Raw genomic sequence first — 18,639 nt, 5'->3', positions numbered from 1 at the left:
AAACACCGACGAAAACAGTAGGTTTTCTATGACAAAACAGTTAACGACGTTTACAGAACTGGAATCTGTTCCCGTAATCAGGCACAAAAAGACTGCAAACTGTGTAAAACTGCAATGCCGTATGTCCAAGATATTGTTTTAAATCAAAATTCCCCATTGCGTGAAACATTTAAAGAAAGTAGCAATTACTTAATTATTACACATTTGTTAATGGATATAAACATTAATAATTGTATCGTCAGTATAAACTTTGGCTTATTTACTAAACGTTAAAAGAATTATTAGACAGTCTTTATTTTATATTTATCTTCAGATAGGCCGATAAATACATTAAAAATCCAAATTATTTAGGCAAAATATATTTTCGCAGAGTTTCCTTCAATGGTAAAGACCAAGATAGGACAAAAATTATTTATAGTTTAATAGTTAGTACAATATCAGTTCGAATCAAATTTATTGTTTACGTTCTGAAACTTTTTGTTTGAATTTTCTGCATTAATGTTTTCAGTTTCTATAAAAAATTATTATTGATGCTTAACTCTTAAAGATAATTTTAATTGCGGTTTTTTTGTTCCGATTTCATAATAACATTAAAACCATGTGTTATTAAAAAAATGCTTCATTGATATGTTAAGGAAGAAACGGACAGTCTGCAGACATACTCCAGGGATATCAAGCTTGTGTACAACTCCTAACTATCTTGTACAATCCTGTCCTAGCAGTTGCCTGGGTCACACGTGTGGGTTGGTTCATCCCGTCTCAATTAGTTCTGCACCCGAGTATCCAAACTATCGCCACTAAAATTGATATCGGATTATGTTCTGGTGGTTTTTATACTCTATGAGCTTAGAAACTCTGTAAACTTTGGTAAGTTTAGAATTGTATAATTGGTTTTATGTTAAAATAAGTGAATTAAGTTTATCTAGCTATTATTTATTCCTCAGTTGTTTTTAATCTTATTTATAAAAATATAATTTATAGTGAGTTCAAATATGTTTTTGAGGATACAGAAAAATATATGTTTATTCAAATACCAAAAACAGTAAACCTCTCGTGAGAAAAGAATAAATGCTGTCGAAGATTCTTAGTGTACCCGCAATCACCACGAACCTCTTAATTCTCTTAAACACTTTGAGCTCGAAATTTCACAAAAATTAAAAATGTAATACTTTATACTCTCATTAAGTTGGCATAGTGTAGAATAAGTGATATAATTTCCTCGATTTTTGGCGCCGTGTTAGTCGAACTCAGCCCAATGTGCAACGATCAGTCAGATAGTGTCATGATAGTTCTCGTACTTTAATATAGCCGGCTTTTTAAAGTTTGCTAAAGTTAGTGCCTTGACAAGTTTGTATACTTTCCATTTATCGATACGAGTTGTGCCAAATCTTCAACACAAAATTTTAAAATAATTCGAATTTTTATTATATATAGCTAATATTCAACCAGATTTTGTTGTTTGTTTAGTCTCTAAAAGAAATGAGATTCACACACAAATATCAAATTATTTTAGCACTTGAACACAATTTATAATTTCTTTGCCTCTTAAACTGAAAATATCAATGCCTAACAGTCAAATATAATTTTAAATAAAGATAAAAAATTTCAGACAAATACTGATTTGCGTAAATATCAGATTCTGTCCTCTTTTCAGGATTTTTGATTCAGGGCGAGTGAGTACTCATTTTATACTGGAAATAGTTCTGTAAGGGTGTGATTTCAATAGGTAGATGAACATTCTCTTTTGAGTGATTTTAGATGCAAGTAATTCTAAAGTTCGTAGGAAGACAGTTTAGTGGTAAAGTAAAGTGGTTACATAAAATTTACATGGAATGGAATGAAAACATGAATCACATTAAGACACATGTTGGTAATTACACATTTAAGTAATTTAAGGATGTATTTAAATAAGTAAAGCACACACAGTCGATAAATAAAAGAAACAATTAAAAGTGTTCCGTTTTTTTGGCACTGATTGCGAATTAAATTGGAAATTTCTCAAGTAAATTTTTCTTAAGTTTATATGAAAAGAATTAGCTTATTATATGATTATAGTTTTCAGTGTAAATGCAGGTGATGATGTATTAGAATATAACTTCAAAACTAAACCTATGATGAGAGCACATTATATAGAATTTGAAGCTATGTATATAAAGCAAATTAATAATATTATAATCAGTTTTATTACTTTCTCTTCCTGGTTGATCATATTAGTTTAGAACCAAAGAAATGTAAACTGATTTATCACGATATTCAATAAATAGTTTTCAGCTACAAGCCAAGTTGTTTGGAGCACGGGTCTGTAAATAGAGAGGACCTTTGGGGCTGTAATTTTAACAAACTATTACGTTCGGACTAACATAAGTGTGTCATTCACATTCAAAGTTATGTATATTTTTTAAATGACGTAACTAGCAATAAAATTGCACTGTTACGATATTAGAGTGATTAATTTAACACGTACAGAGATTTTGTTTTGACAAAAACATTACAAAAGTTATATAATGAAGATGCCAATAGCCAAATGTCACACGTGCAGGTTCGTGTACTTGTTTATTTAAATTACGTTTGTCAAAGATTTTGCAAGTGTCTGTCTGGTGTATTAAAAATTTTAAGTTGTTTGCATTAAGATTTAAGAGTGGTGGGCCTCGGTAAAAGTTTACGTTCAAACTGAAACATTTATGTGTATTTGTCTGTGCACATGTGTTTGATTTTAACAGTTGGTTATTCAAAGATACAATTTTTAACCAAATTTATGTACAAATTTTGCGTTGTTTATAGCCAAAAATTAAAGTAAACCAATTTGTGTGTATTCTATAAGTTAGGTATTAATATTAATATATGAACCAAAATTGTTTATCATGAAATAAATAAGTTGACCTGACATTCTTAGTTTCGTATCATTAACAAATACAAATTTAAGTGTTTAATAAAACCTTACAAACATCATATTTGTCCATTTTTATTTTAAATAAGGAATTACAAATTACAAAATATTTTTTTTAACAAGTTTACATTTATTATTTAGATCTATATTCTTAACCTAAAAAATTATCTAGCCTAATATTATTTACTGAAATAGTGTGCATAAACTCTATAAATACATTTTGTTTCAGGCAATGTGTTTGGTAGCCAGAATCGCTTGTGGCTGATTAAAAAAATGATTTGTTTAACATGGTGGAGCTTACTGTGATCTTGGAAGATCTGTCTTATTTTGCCTTTGTTCCAATCCGTGAGACGCAAAACTACATTTAAATTAACTTTAGCGCTATGTCTTGCATTGCGAGGTAACTACACACAGTTGCAAAATGAGGCACGTTTCTATGCCAGTTTACTTTAAGATGTCATATATTTGTTACAGGTGTAAGCAGAAACCCGTAACTTTATTCCTACCCCACCTGTTTAAGCAGTAGTTTACGCCTGGTTGTACACCAATCGACATGCAAACATGTTTGTAAAGTTGCATGCATAGTCTTTTGCAAGGGGTAAACCTTTCCGACTTGTTCCACGTCAACATACGTGGCCGGCAGTCGACAGCCGACAGCGTGTCATCACACGCGGCCGTAACGGACCAGGTTAGCCGGACTACGATACATTGTTCTGGGAGGTCCTGTTCGGCGAAGTTCGTTGGAGCCGAGCGACTATATGTATGTACCCCTTTGGGGACTCCTTCAAGCATAGTACTCTGCTATCGCTACCAAATACCATATACCGAGAGCTAAGATGTTTAAACTTAAAAATTATAACTTCTTTTATTACATTATTTATATCTTCTAAACTATGTTTACCGTTCCTTAGTGCTGGTGCAAATAGCACATATTTGATATGCTGAAAAAATTTCAAACATTTAAATTTTTTTGTGACTCTAAGGCAAATTAACTACAGGATAAATCATACATTGATTGCCTTCAAATCCTTATTAGAGAGAATGTTGACCATTTATAGGATCTCACAAAATTTACCCAAAACTTTTAATATTTTTGTAATATATAAACATTAAAAGATTTTTGATAATGTAAAAATAATTTTATTCCCCCCTAAAAAAATTAAGTTTCCTATCTTTGTCTTCGAAGTTTAACTATAACTTAGCCGCCGTCAGTTATAAAAACAGGATCTAACTCCTTCCTGGACGAAGAAAAGCCGCTTGTCGTAAAGTGGCTCTCCCATCCGTGTTTACGGGCGAGTCGTGCCGCGACACCAACCGCACAAGATCAAAAATTGTTTGTATGGAAGGGCTGCCGGCTGCAGCGCCGTGGGGATGAATGGGGGCTGCAGAGCCCGCCGGACGCAGTGGGTGTGGTAGGGGTAGCATTTTGTTAGGGCGGGGAGGGGCTGGAGGGGAGGGCAGGCCGGATTAAGAGCGCTGCCGCGACGTGAATGGTTGGTTGCCGCCTCCAGGGGCTCGGCAGGAGAGATGCTCCTGTGTATCGATCCTAGCTGCGGGCACAACATGTACATCGTATATGTTCGCGCGCCAGGCGCAGCGCGCAGTTATCTCACAGCGCTGTCAGACACGCAGTCGACCAGGAGAGTTCGAGAGAGGCATATGCATGTACTGCGCTTTCTACTTCGGGGTGTATAAGATTTTTTATGTGTAAACATCTAAGATCTAGACATACGGCACTTTGTTGCAGTAATTTCGTGAATGATACGGAAGCCGATTAAACGAAAATTTGTAAACATGGTACTGCCATTTATACAAGTCTCAGAAGTTGCGGAACCGTATTATTCATCGGTATATATTAGGTTTTTGCAAACATGGTGGATGTACTAAGTGAATTGGCATGTGAAAGTAAACTTTATAATAGTACAACTAACCTTTAAAACATGATGTTATATATATATAAGCGAAATACCACTCACTGACTCACTCACTCATCACGAGATCTCCGAAACAATACACCCGATTGACTTGAAATTTATCATAGTTACTCATTTTGTGATGTAGACGCTCACTAAGAACGGATTCAGCGGAAATCCGGTCCCAAGGGGAGTTTCGGGGGACGTTAAAGATCATAATTCCAGTTTTTTTGTATAAAATCACCATGTTGTTGATGCTTCATTCGTCTCCATGGCAACGGATATCGCATTGTTGATGCCTTCTGCGTCTCCATGGCAATGGGCTCTGCAGTGGGGCACTCACAAGTGGCGCTTTTATAATTTCAATTTACTTCCGTTGTGTTGGTGAGTTTTAATGACACTTTTTTTCAATTCATATTGATATTTATTTGTTTGGATTAAAATAATGAAAGTAGAATATATTTTAATAGAAGGGAAATATATCCTTTTCCGAATTGTCGAGATTATAGGTGACGGAGCGTGTTTATTTTCTACTCTGTCCCTACTGATGTACGGCAACGTTTCAAAGGCTGACGAAATTAGAAACGAAATTGTTAAGCATGTAACAAATAATTGGACAAGGTTTCACTGCGTCACCCAAATGCCATCTGGCGCCCCTTATGATACTCAAGGTATTTACTGTACAGAAATGTCTAAGCATAACAGGTATGGGTCCATTTGCGAAATTATGGTAGCTGCAGAATTATTTCCTTATCAATTTCAAGTGTATCAAGGTGGCAGCCTCATGGCTTCCGTTGGAGAAGCGAAACAGGGTATAAAAAGACTACGATTTACGGGAAATTTAAAAACGGTTATTTCTATACTTTGATTGATGGTGGAGAATATATGTATGGTGGTAATGTTCATGTAAGTAGTGATAATAATGTGCAAAAAAGTAAAGAAAATGTGTCATTCATAGTGTCTCAGACTAACGAAGATGTGTTAGTGGAAGTTATACAGCCTTAATCAATATAAAATTAATTTATCAGGTTCAAGCGAATCTATTAGTAATAATGTAATACCTATTCAACCAAATAAAGGAAAAAAGGAGGAAAATATTTACAAATTCAATTAGGAATAAACAATTGAGACAAGCTGCTTCAAAATATTCTCAAAGTCATCCTGAAGTAAATAAAGTAGCTGCTGCGAAATATACTAAAAGTCATCCTGAAGTAAATAGAGAAGCTGCTTAAAAATATACTAAAAGTCATCCTGAAGTAAATAGAGAAGCTGTAAAAAAATACGTATCTCAAAACCAACATGTTCATCAGTCAACTATAGTTAAACACAACCAAATAAGGTCACCATATAAACTAGCACCTTGGCAATCTAAGACTTTGTCTGGCTTTCAATATAAAACGAATATCAATTATACAAATGATAAACGATTACCCTGTATTTATTGTCGTGCTTTAAAATGGATGGATGAACCTCAAGGCATGTGCTGCAGTGGTGGCCAAGTCCAGCTTCCTACAATTGAGCCCTACCCTGAACCTTTGTACAGTTTCCTTATCCATCAAGATCCGCTTTCAGAACATTTCCTTTCCACGATTCGAAAGTAAAATGGATGTTTTCAGATGACGTCATTTGGAGCAAAAGAAGTGAAGGAGGGAAATTTTATGCCAACATTTAAAATTCAGGGGCAAGTCTACCACAGAATAGGTAGCCTTATGGTTGAACCTCATCAACAGCCTTCGTTTCTTCAGTTGTACTTTCTTGGGGATGATAAACGTGAGAATGAAATCGGTTGTGGAATTTCTCCTGGTGTTAAACCAGAATTTGTCAGCCAAATACAGAAGTCTCTTCATAAACATAATAAATATATTTTGGATTTCAAGGCCGCTATCGATTCAGTTCCTAAAGACCAAAAAGAGTTCAAGGTTGTAATTAATGCCGATATAAAACCGCAAGGTCAACACAAGGGTCGTTTCATTGTTCCTCAAACTAATGAAGTAGCAGTTGTTATTGTCGGTCAGGCTTTTGAAAAAAGAGATATAATTCTTTACAGCATAGACAATAAATTAATACGGATTAGTGAAACAAATCGTGCATGCGATGCTCTCCAGTACCCTTTGATGTTTTTCCGTGGAAAAGATGGTTATTACATAAACATAATTAAATGTGACGCAAAGACTAGGGCTCCTCTCAAGAAGACTGTCTCTGCTTCTGAGTTCTACAGTTATAGGTTAATGGAGCGTGTTAGTGAAATATGCCATTTATTACTCTTTCGTAATCTCTTTAATCAGTTTTTAGTTGACATGTATGCTAAGATCGAAACTGAAAGTTTCAATTGGATTCGTAATAATAAAAACAAACTTAGGAGTGAGGAATATATCCACCTAAGAGACGCTATGGCAAAAAGAGATGGACAGTTTTCAGAACTTGGTAGAATGGTTGTATTGCCGTCTTCGTTCACTGGTGGACCCTCTACATGCATGAACGAACTCAAGACGCTATGACGTACATACGTCATTTCGGACATCCAGATTTATTCATTACATTCACATGCAATCCCAAATGGTCAGAAATTGAAGATCTTTTGAGACAAGGACAAAAATCTTATGATCGACACGATATCATTGCGAGGGTATTTTGATTGAAAGTTAAGCACATTATTAATATTCTGACAAAAGGATGTATCTTTGGCAATGTATGGTGTAACATGTATACTTTTGAATGGCAGAAGCGTGGACTTCCACATAATCATATTCTTCTCTGGTTGGAAGAAAAAATAAGACCTGACTCTATTGACGAAGTTATAAGGGCTGTATTACCTGATCCCGATCAGGATCAAACACTTAATGAAATTATTAAATCAACGATGAATCATGGCCCGTGTGGAGTCGTCAACTTCAATTCACCTTGCATGGTGGCTGGTGTTTGCACTAAACGATACTCAAGGCCTTTCTTAAAAGGAACTCAAACAGCTAAAGATGGATATCCTTAGTATCGAAGGCGGTCTCCGGAAGACGGTGGAATAACAATAAAAATTAATGGAAATGTTATTGATAATCGATGGGTGGTATCATTTAATCCTGTTTTGTCACATACTTTCAAAGCTCATATTAATATTCAGTATTGTAATTCAGTTAAATCTATCAAATACATCTGCAAGTACGTAAATAATGGTTCCGATCAGGCAGCGTTTACCATTGAAAATTTAAATGAGGTGTCTAGGTATGAAGCAGGACGATACATAAGTTCTGAAGCAGTCTGGCATATTTTTGGTTTCCACATTCACGAGAGATATCCTCCTGTTGTTCATCTTGCTGTTCATCTAGAAAATGGTCAAAGAGTTTATTTCACAGACGAGAACATTGTTAATAAAATCGAGAATCCAAAGAAAACAACGCTTATGGTTTTTTTTAGTCTCTGTAAAGTAGATGGTTTTGCGCGAACTCTTTTATATAGTGAAGTTCCAAATTATTACGTTTGGAGAAACAACGAATTTATAAGTAGGAAAAAAGGAAAGGTCATGACAGCTTTTCCAGAAATGAAAAAAATATAATATGTTGGGTAGAGTGTATTTTGTCCATCCCGATAATGCTGAATGCTACTATTTACGCCTTCTCCTACATGAGATTCGTGGTCCTACTTAATTCAGTGAATTAAAAACTGTAGAATGAGTAGAGAATCTGACTTTTCAAGCAACTTGCAGAGCACTTGGATTACTGGAAGACAATATTCACTGGGATCGTACTTTAGAGGAAGCTTCCATTTTTGATTCTCCTTACAAAATTAGAGAGTTATTTGCGATTATGTTGGTTTTTTGTCAAGTAGGAGATCCGATAAAATTTTGGACAAAGTACCTGGAAAGTTTAGCAGAAGATATCAAAAGACAAATGGAGAGAGAAAGTAGAGAAGTTTAACTGGTCGTTGATATCGTTTACAACCAATGTCTTATCCTTCTTGAAGATATTGTTACATCAATGTTAGGTAAGTCATTGTCAGAATTTGGGCTTCCAGTGCCATTAAGAGAGCAAAGCAACGTTTTTACTGAAGCAGTGCGGGCACTGCTTAGCATTCCTTCCCTTCCTTTCCCCTCCCTCTCCAACCACCCCTTCCTACCCCCCCTCTTCCTCCCTTCCCCGCCGTGCCACCAGCGCACTCTGACGTGTATTGTTCCCGGCCTATATAACCTCGGCACCCAGGCTATTTGCCGCAGTCTATCGGTCGTCTGACTCGAAGGCTGTCACTTGGGGCTGGCGTCGCGTTGGTATGTACTCGGCTGTGAAACTTAGCTACTGTAATTTTCTGTAATTAGTATGTTCTCTTATTCTTGCTTGCGCGTTGTGGCCGCGCTTTCATCTTTGCTTGTTTACCATGAGTTGTAATGTTTGTAAGCCATCTTGGACCCTTCAGGTCATTGCTTAATTTAATTCTTTGCCTTAGTTTCTTTTGCTCACGCCGAGTACTATCTGTAGCTTATGTAATATTGTTTTTCTGCGGTTGTATATGGGCACGTCACGATGGCTTTGGACACTTCTTTTCAAGCCGCATCGTAACAGTAATGGTAATTGTATGTAATTGTAAGTGTAATTTATTTCTTTCTTGTTGTTGCCTAGCGGCCCATATCATATGTGCTATGTCAAATGCGTCGTCAGTTGGCCCCATTTATCTCAACATTATTTTAACTTGTATCTGTATGAATGATTCCCGCGGGAATGCTTGATAAATGCATAGTTATTGCCTGTAATCAACTTATATATGTTTTGCCTCTATATAATTTATGAATAAATTATTGTTACGATTGTTACGATTGACTTTACTTCTTGCAGCTCCAGCAAATATCTGCCGTCGGTCTTAATGGAAAGACCCCTTGTCGTTATTTCTCCATTTAAGTTGTATCCCAGTTACCGCGGCTATGATGTATTGGAGCCTCGTAGACTTGTAGCGTAACCAAGTAGCCTTGAAATCATGTAACCTTGTGTTCGGGAAGCTTTGTAGTCCTGTAGCCTCGTAATCACGTAAGCTTGTGTTCTGGATGCTTCGTAGTCTTGTAGCCTCGCGATCACGTAACCATGTAGACTCGCAATCGCATTGTCTCGTAACCACATGGTTTGTAGTCATGTAGTCATGATGTCTTGGAGCCTCGTAGACTTGAAGCTACGTAAACAAGTAGCCTTGTAATCTTATAACATAATTCTGTTGCAGCAGCTGGAGCTAAAGAGAAAATTCCGTCGAAGACAGATGTGGCAATTGGAGCCTTGTAGAAATGTAGCTTCGTAGACAAGTATTTGGAGTATTTGGAGTCAAATACTTTTGACATCATTGATTTTTGGAGCCGAAAACAGTTTTAGCATTAGTAGCTGATGGAATTTTGTAGCTTTTGGAGCTGTTGGAGCTTTGGAGCTTTGAAGCATTTGGAACTGTTTGAGCTTTGGAGCATTTGGAGTTGTTGGAGCATTTGAAGCTGTTGGAGCATTTGGAGCTGTTGAAGCTTTTAGCATTTGGTGCTGTTGGAGCTATTAGCGCATTTGGAGCATTTGGAGCTGTTGCAGCATTTGGAGCTGTTATAGCATTAATGCTTTGGGAGCGTTTGGAGCTGTTGGAACATTTGGAGCTGTAGGAGCTTTTGAGAATTCGGAGCGGTTGGAGCTGTTGGAATCAATGACTGATGGAGCCAATGACTGTTGGAGCCAATGACTTATAGAAGTAAAAACGGATGGATTCATAGACTAATGGAGACATTATATCATAACTTAACAATGTCGATCGCATCATAGCGAGTTGAATGTATGTGAGAATGTACCTCCTTTACGTTAAATGAGCTTTAATTTTGTAGAATGTGCTTACTTTTGATTGACAGTGCGTCCAAAATGTGCTTCCTTTTTGTTGATTAAGCTTCCGAAATGTGCTGCCTTTTTTGATTGTGCTTCCAAAATGTGATGCCTTTTTGTTGATTTTGCTTCCAAAATGTGCTTTTTTTTGTTGATGGTGCTTCCAAATGTGCTACCTTTTTCGATTGTGCTTCAAAATGTGCTGCCTTTTTTTGTTGATGGGCTTCCAAATATGCTGCCTTTTTGTTGCTGGTGCTTCCAAAATGTGGTGACTTTTTGTTTGTGCTTCTAAAATGTGCTGCCTTTTGTTAATGGTTTGCCTTTTTGATGGGATTCTTGGTCCTCTTGTAAGCGTAAAAAACATGTTTCGTTGGTTTAATTGGATATAATTAGCTGACATCGAAGAAGAAGTTCGTGAGGTTCGGAAATAACTGGTCTATACGTCTGACATTGTTTATGACCCCGTCTGGCGTTCCGAAGACGCTTTCTCTTTATGTCTGAAAGGATTTGTACATGAACGGATTAGACGTTATTCTAAGTATCGAAAAACTAGACTTTCATGTTAGGCTTATCGGCAACGTATTTAATTCGTCGAACATTGACGTATATTGACTTGAGTTGTTTTTCGTAGAGTGAATGATTGATAAACTGCGTGAAAAATAATGGAAAACAAAATAAAATTTTATTTAATATTTAGTTACACCTGTCACTGGTCAAGAATTGAACCGAGGACAGGAATCCATCGATTCAATATGTAAACTATTAAGTGATTTTTTTCGGTGAATTCTGGAATTTTTCCCGAGTCTCTAGCTAAATAATTACATGATTTTAATATGGTACCCAAATATCAAGATTCCGGGCACCTCAGTAATAATAATTTATAACTGCACTCTAGCGGGTTAGAATAAAACTAGCACTATGGTAATGTACTCTATAAGACGAGTACACACACAAGATGGTGTCCTCCAGCAGACGAAAACCAGATGGTGGCAATGTCCTCTAGCAGGTGGTAGCTCCTGGTTTAATGTACTGAACATAAAATGTTGGATAAATGATGGTCGTCAAGCTCAAAGTCAAATTTAAAGGTCAAGGTCAAATTTCAAGGTCAAGATCAAATTTCAAGGTCAAGGTTCACTGCCAACATTCGAGTTCAAAGGTATGGAGAACAGAAAATTATACTAAAATGTCGCCAGCGCATTCTAGCAGACGAAAACAAGATGGTGGCATCCAGCAGAAGAAGACAAGGTGGCTTACATGACGTCATACTAGTTGACGATATATCTACCTTGGTATTTGTGGTGTGAGGTAGCTTCCATGGAGGAATGAACTGTTTTTTTTTTGCTCTTATCGGTTTTGAACCAAGAATGGGGATCGATTTATTCAATCAGTATTCAAATAAGTTAATTTTTTGGCGAATTTTGAATTTTTTTTATTAAAATATGATAATAAATAAAGATTTTCAAGATGGCGTCTTTAATGATAATTGATACAGTGGTGACCTAGTTTAGAATGTCGCGTGTGATGTAAGATGTATTTATTTCTTTTTATTGAGAATTTTATAAATATATTAATAAATTACTGGTTTACTCTCTTCGGAAATCGAACCGAGGACCGAAAACGTTTAAATATCTAAATATTTAAAGTAGGCAATTTTTTAAATATTTTTTGGAATTTTTTCGGAATTTATAGCTAAATAATTATAGATTCTCAAGATGGCAGCCGTAACGAAACATGGAACATTAATAGGATGCCATATGGCGGTCGTAACGTAAAGTGTAACGATGACATCGTACTCATCCAAGATGGCAGGCGTAACGAACAATGCAACGTTTTTATAATCCAAGATGGTGACCATAACGATAAGTGCAACAGTGGTTTTTAAGAAATAATTTATTAAAGTATTATTCAATTCGATTTAATAATTTTTTATTAATTTTTTTAAAATTTTCCCGAATTCCTAGCATAAATATTACGGAATTTCAAGATGGCGGACATGATGTCATACTAGGTGACGATATATATACTTTGACATAAGTGGTGGGGGTAAGTCTGCCAGCAGCTTCCTTGGAGGAAGGTTTAGACACCATTTTAATTTTATTTTTTGCCCTCACCGGGTTCGAACCGAGGACTTTTTATTGTGTCTCTTATATACACAAATTATTAAAATTTAATTAATTGTTTTTTTCAATTTTAATTTTTTTTCATTAAAATCGGATAATAAATAAAGATTTTCAAGATGGTGGTTGTAACCGAAATTGCAACATTGACGTCATAATCCAAGATGGCGGTCATGGTATTCTTATTCCTAGAAATGGCTTATCGGAGGCTGTAGACATGGATGCTTAAGCCGTTTTTAGGATTTTGTATTCTTTCTAAGGCAAAAGTACTTTGAGGTTTTTCGAAATCCTAATTTTCGAATTTTTGTGGAAGAAAAGGAGAAAATTTTCCTCAAAACGGTAAATTTTGAGTCATTTTGAGTCATTTTTGTGTAATTTTGAAGAATTTTTGAGTCCAAAATGGCCGCTGTGACGTCACATTCAGAGATGGTGGTTCATCTCCCGGCTCCGGACCCAGGACCCAGTCCCCGGAGCCCCCAAACTATACTACTGCGCCATATCACCAAGATTCCTGTAAGAATTAGAAATCGTTGACGTTGATGCTTCTTCATCGTCTTTAAGCTTCATTTTTAAGAGTGCAACATATTTTCCAAGTGCTTAGGGTCTATACTTGAATTTGGCTTGAATGTATTATAACTTTTTATGTTATGTATTTTTCCATTGTCTTCATTATTCTTCTATAAATCAACATCCTTAAATTTACGTTCTTTCTCGAGATCGAAAGAGCTGTTAACATAATCTCGTACAAGACAAGGAAAATTATTTATGTAATGCAGAAAACACTTTTTTAGATAAGTACAACAAATGTTTCCTCTAACTTGTAAGCAGGCTTGGCGTTGCAAGTTATGTTGTGTCTTTTAAAGCTCTCTCTTTGCGTTAAAGACTTGCTACAACGAACACAACTTATCATTTTGCTTAGCGAATTTTTAACAAATTCATTCTTATCGTGTTTTCTATCTTTTTTTTTTCTGAAGATAAATTCCTTGCTGCAAAACTTACCTCTGTTTCCTTTCGATACAGCAGCAGACATCGAACAGGGATCTATAGTAGTTACTGAGAATAATAGCATATGTTTACTAGGAGTTTTAAATTGGAACCATTATTTGAATATATATTTTTTTTATATCTTTCATAAGTGAGAGTTAATTTTTTGTTATAGGTACAAGAAACTTGTTGCCAGTAGTTCTTATTCCCGCCAACAGATAGCAGCCCGTGTTGTGTTGAGGTAAATATAATTTTTTTTTTATGCGGGATGAAGGATGCTCACTTTCGGCCATAATAGAAGGAATGCTTCGCTAGACATCAAGGAGAAGGAAGTATGTCTTGCATTATAGTGATTCTCAGTTGTTTTCAATCTTACTATTTGACTGAGTAACCGTTCTTTCTTTTTGTTTGAATTCCACCTGATTTAAATATCGCAAGTGTTGGTTTCGTAAAACGAATTCAGCAATTTATACTAAACTAAAAATAAAATTTCATGCCTCATTAATTTTTTTTTTCATGCAGAAATAGATTCCTCAGAAATAACCAGAAATATTCGGAGAACATCAGCATGTCTCGACAGCAATAATAAGGATCATACAGAGAAAAAAACGCACATATTTCTTCATCAATTTCAACATATTACAGAAAAAAATTTGAATAAATTAAATTATAAATGAAAAAAAAATTAAAAATTAAACTAAAAAAATTAAAAATTAAAAATAACTAAATAATATAAATTACACAAACAGCTTCTGCCATATTGTGAATTTTTCCTTTCTTTGTGCAGGGATAAAGTATTAGCACAAGACAGTATTTTTTTTAAATATAAATAAATGATGAGACAGCGATTTTGACGTTATCTAGGAGTAAACAGTAGAAAAAATGATTACGGTATTCAATATGGTAACCTCCAGAAGACGAATACAATGTGGCGGACATGATGTAAAAATCGAAAAAAGTGGCTGTGACATCATATCACAGATGGCAGACATGATATTAGGTAGAATTCCGGATGGCAGCCAAAACGAATATTGCAACTTGAAAATAATACATATCCAAGATGGTGTAATGGCAGCCATCTTGTATGACTTTGACTTTTGATATATGACCTTGAAATTGCGCTTTGACTTTGGGAACTTTACCCTAGTAGCATCTTGGATTCCGCTATATTGGTTTATGACGTACAAATTTTCCTACATCCTGTCGTAATTCGGGCCAAAACAAGTATTTAGAAATTCGCTGTGTGGTTTTCTCAATCCCTAAGTGACAAACAACTACTGATGTGTGAAAATAATTCAAAATCATAGGTTGTAGAATTTTCGGAACTACAGCTCTTCTTGCCCTACCAGATTTTCCAGTAAAATAGAGTAAACCACATTCCACTATGAAGGGAATTTCCATCTTATTATTTAAATCCTTAATGATGCTCATACAAAAGGGATCTTCCTGTTGGCACACCTGTACATTAAAATACGACTCTGGGATTAACTTAAATGCATTAATTTGTTCAATGTTAAGGGGAGTAATATCTTCTATGGCTTCAAACTCGTGTGGATTATACATGCGCGAGAGTGTATCTGCGACAATGTTATCTTTGGCCGGGACATGATGTATATTGAAGCGAAATTTAGATAAACGCAGAATCCACCTTCCGAGTTTTCCTAATTGCTGGGGATGGTTAAACAGCCAACTTAAGGCCTGATTATCGGTAAATAACTCAAATTCACGGGAGTCCAGATAACTTTCAAACTTCTCCAATGCGAACAGACATGCAAGGGCTTCCTTTTCATAAACACCAAGACGCTTTTTGGACTCCGCTAAGGTGCGACTTGCAAAGGCAATAGCTTTAATTTTACCCTCCTCTAAGTGTCCGAGAACAGCGCCTAATGCAACGCCAGAGGCATCCACTTGAACAGCAAAGGTTTTATCGAAATCAGGAAATATGAGTATTGGCGGAGAACTAAGGATTTTTTTTAACTCTTGAAAAGCCTCCTCCTGTTCAGGACCCCAAACAAAGGTTGTATTCTTTTTGCGAAGCGAGTTTAGCGGTGCACAAATGGTTGAATAATGCTTTATAAACCTAGAAAAATAACCTTTTAGACCCAAAAAGCGTTGGATTCCCTTAATATTTACTGGCCTAGGAAATTGCACGATAGGAGCTACCTTGTCGGGGTTCATCAATAATTTACCCTGGTTTATGACATATCCTAGGAATACCACTGAATTTTGTCCCCACTCCACTTTTTTGGGATTAATAGTTAAGTGTGCGGCCCTAAGCCTGCTCAAAACGTCTGTTATATGCAAGAGGTGGTCCTCAAGAGAATTACTATATATAATAATATCGTCAATATAGTGAAAACAAATTTATATTTTACATCAGCTAAAATATGATCTAACACTCTACTCATAGCTTGAGTACCCCAGGAAACACCCTTGGGGATCCTGTTAAATTCAAAATGACCGAAAGGGGTAGAAAAGGCCGTTTATTTTCTGCAAGAAGGATCTAAAAGACATTGATGAAAACTGTTGTTTAAATCTATCACGGAATAAATTTTTGCCTTTCCAAGGTGTTCTAGAGCACACTCTACTGTAGGTAACGGGTATACGTATTCATAAGCTATCTTCTTGTTGAGCGGTTTATAATTATGAGCTAATCGCCAATTAATGCCGTCTTTCTTACGGACTAAAAACGTCGGTGTGCTGAAGTCAGACGTAGAGGGCGAAATAACACCAGATGCTAATAAATTATCAATGATCTTCTGCATGGCTTGGAGCTTTGGTGGTGAGGGTCTGTATGGATTACTACGAACTGGGTGTTCGTCTCGCAAATAAAACTTGTAAGGTAATATATCGCATCGACCAATTTTTTTGGTGACTATATCCGGAAATTTTTCAACAACAGCTTCTACAGCACCCTTAATAGTTACGGCATCCATGTTACAGCATTTAACAACTATTTTACTATTTGTGTCAAACACAGGGGTATCTTTACCTTAGGATCAAAATCAAAATGCATATCATAACGACTCAAGTCAAGAACACAACGAGCTCTATTAAAAAAATCTAGACCTAAAATAAGATTAGGGGTTATTCCGGGTATTACCGCGAAACTCCACGACCAGGAGAAATGCTTTACCTTGAAGTGTATAATCACAGACACGTTCGACACCAAACAATTGCCATTCGCGACGCACAAATTAATAGGCTCACAAGCAAAGACTGATGCAGGAAACATTTTCGGATACATTTTCTTTAAACTTTCTAACAAACTTTGACTTATCACAGAGCGAGTCGCTCCAGTATCTACCAGGGCTGGGAAAAATTTATCTTTTATGCCAATCGGCAAATAATGCAAATAATTTTGATAAGAGGCTTTACGTAACAACCGACGGCGACGGCCCCTTTTCCGCCCCGTCACGGTCCTTTTCCCTGACAAGTAGCACGATAATGTTCTTTCCCATGACATTTAAAGCAAGTACGATTAGCCGGTTCAATATATGGACTGGTACAGTTCATGGCCGCTTGACCAAAATAACTACAGTTGGCACAACGTAGGTGAGTATAATTTGACTCACCCTGTGTTTGTTGACACGTCTGAGCGTCGACCTGCCGCGGCGCGCGAACAATGGCTACAGGTTGAGTTACCCTAGCCGCCGCCGGAGGCCCCCGCGAGGAGGACACACCAGCTGTATCCATAGCAGGTTTAACTACCATGCCAAACTGCTGACGGCGACTTTCCCTCCAATTACCGTAATGTTTAACATCCTTATGTCTATGAATTGCCCCACGCTGATCACTGGTATTAAAGGTCTGCTTAAATTTATATTTGGCCGCCAAACGCGTATCAACATCACTCGCCCACTTACGCAACGTATCAAACGTAACCGGTTGAGGTAGCATGCTAGCCATGCTCATCCCTTCTGGGGAGACGTTACCCAACACGAGATCTACTAATTCTGCTTCCTTAGTATATATTTCCAAGACAGAAGCATAGGCCACACACTATCGACGTACTGCGATACAGTTTCATCGGGACGTTGTAAACGTACGACATGATCACGTTTGCATTGCTCCATGACCTGAGGGGGACAAACCATACGCAAGACCGACTGTTTAAATGCAGGATAGGTTAACCCCTGTACAATGGCTTCTGTGAGGCTATTAACATATATGCCTGTACACTTAGTAATCCTTTCAACAAGGATGCATTGGGGACTAACTTTAATTTAAATATCCTATCAGCCTCCAGAAAAAATTTCATAACTATGTTAGGATCATTGGATTCTAAATTTGGGAGTTTCTTTATAGTGGTAAAATATAATTTATGGGCAAAAGGATCGGGAGTAACACTCACTTCCGGCTCGTTATGCCCGTCGCTGACCCCAGCTAGGCTGCTCGCCGCTTCCTCGAGTGACTCACAAAGGGAACGAACCAAACGAGACCGCATTTCAGCGACAGTGTCACGGCCCTCGCCGCTTAAACCATTTTCTTCAAGGTATTGGGTGAGTTCACCTTTATGTAGGCGATAAACCCACCCAACACCATCTCCGCGTCCGCTCGCAGCCATGAAACACAAAAACAAACACTCTAACTCTGCTGCCTAAGCAGAGTAGCGCAGAACTTGTAACCAATCCTCTACTGCAAGGATTGACTACACATATTACGTAGCAGGAGAAAACATGAAATATCCAAGATATTAAGGCAACAGTCAGAAGTGTTACAATGAGAAGTGTAACTGGCTACAAAAAGACATGAGGCTAGGTAACGATAGTGTAATATATTTTCTTGATATGAAATTTACAATCATCACAGCTGAAGTACAATAAAGAACGAACATACGATAACAGAAAGGTATCTTTATAAGAGATTCACTGCCATCTTTAAATATATATTCAATGCTTAACAAATGATGGCAAGAG

General features: G+C 36.6%; 1 protein-coding gene across 1 annotated transcript in view; it reads left to right on the top strand.

Annotated features, from left to right (window-relative positions):
- LOC134543156 (uncharacterized) overlaps positions 1-18,639 on the top strand; it is an 872,531-nt gene that overhangs the window by 443,953 nt on the left and 409,939 nt on the right. The gene's annotated exons all lie outside the window — the stretch shown is intronic.

The sequence above is a fragment of the Bacillus rossius genome, chromosome 1, assembly GCF_032445375.1.
Source record: "Bacillus rossius redtenbacheri isolate Brsri chromosome 1, Brsri_v3, whole genome shotgun sequence".
Classification (NCBI taxonomy): Eukaryota; Metazoa; Arthropoda; class Insecta; order Phasmatodea; family Bacillidae; genus Bacillus; species Bacillus rossius.
The sequence above is the reverse complement of the archived record's forward strand: the minus strand, read 5'-3'. Positions and strand labels throughout refer to the sequence as shown.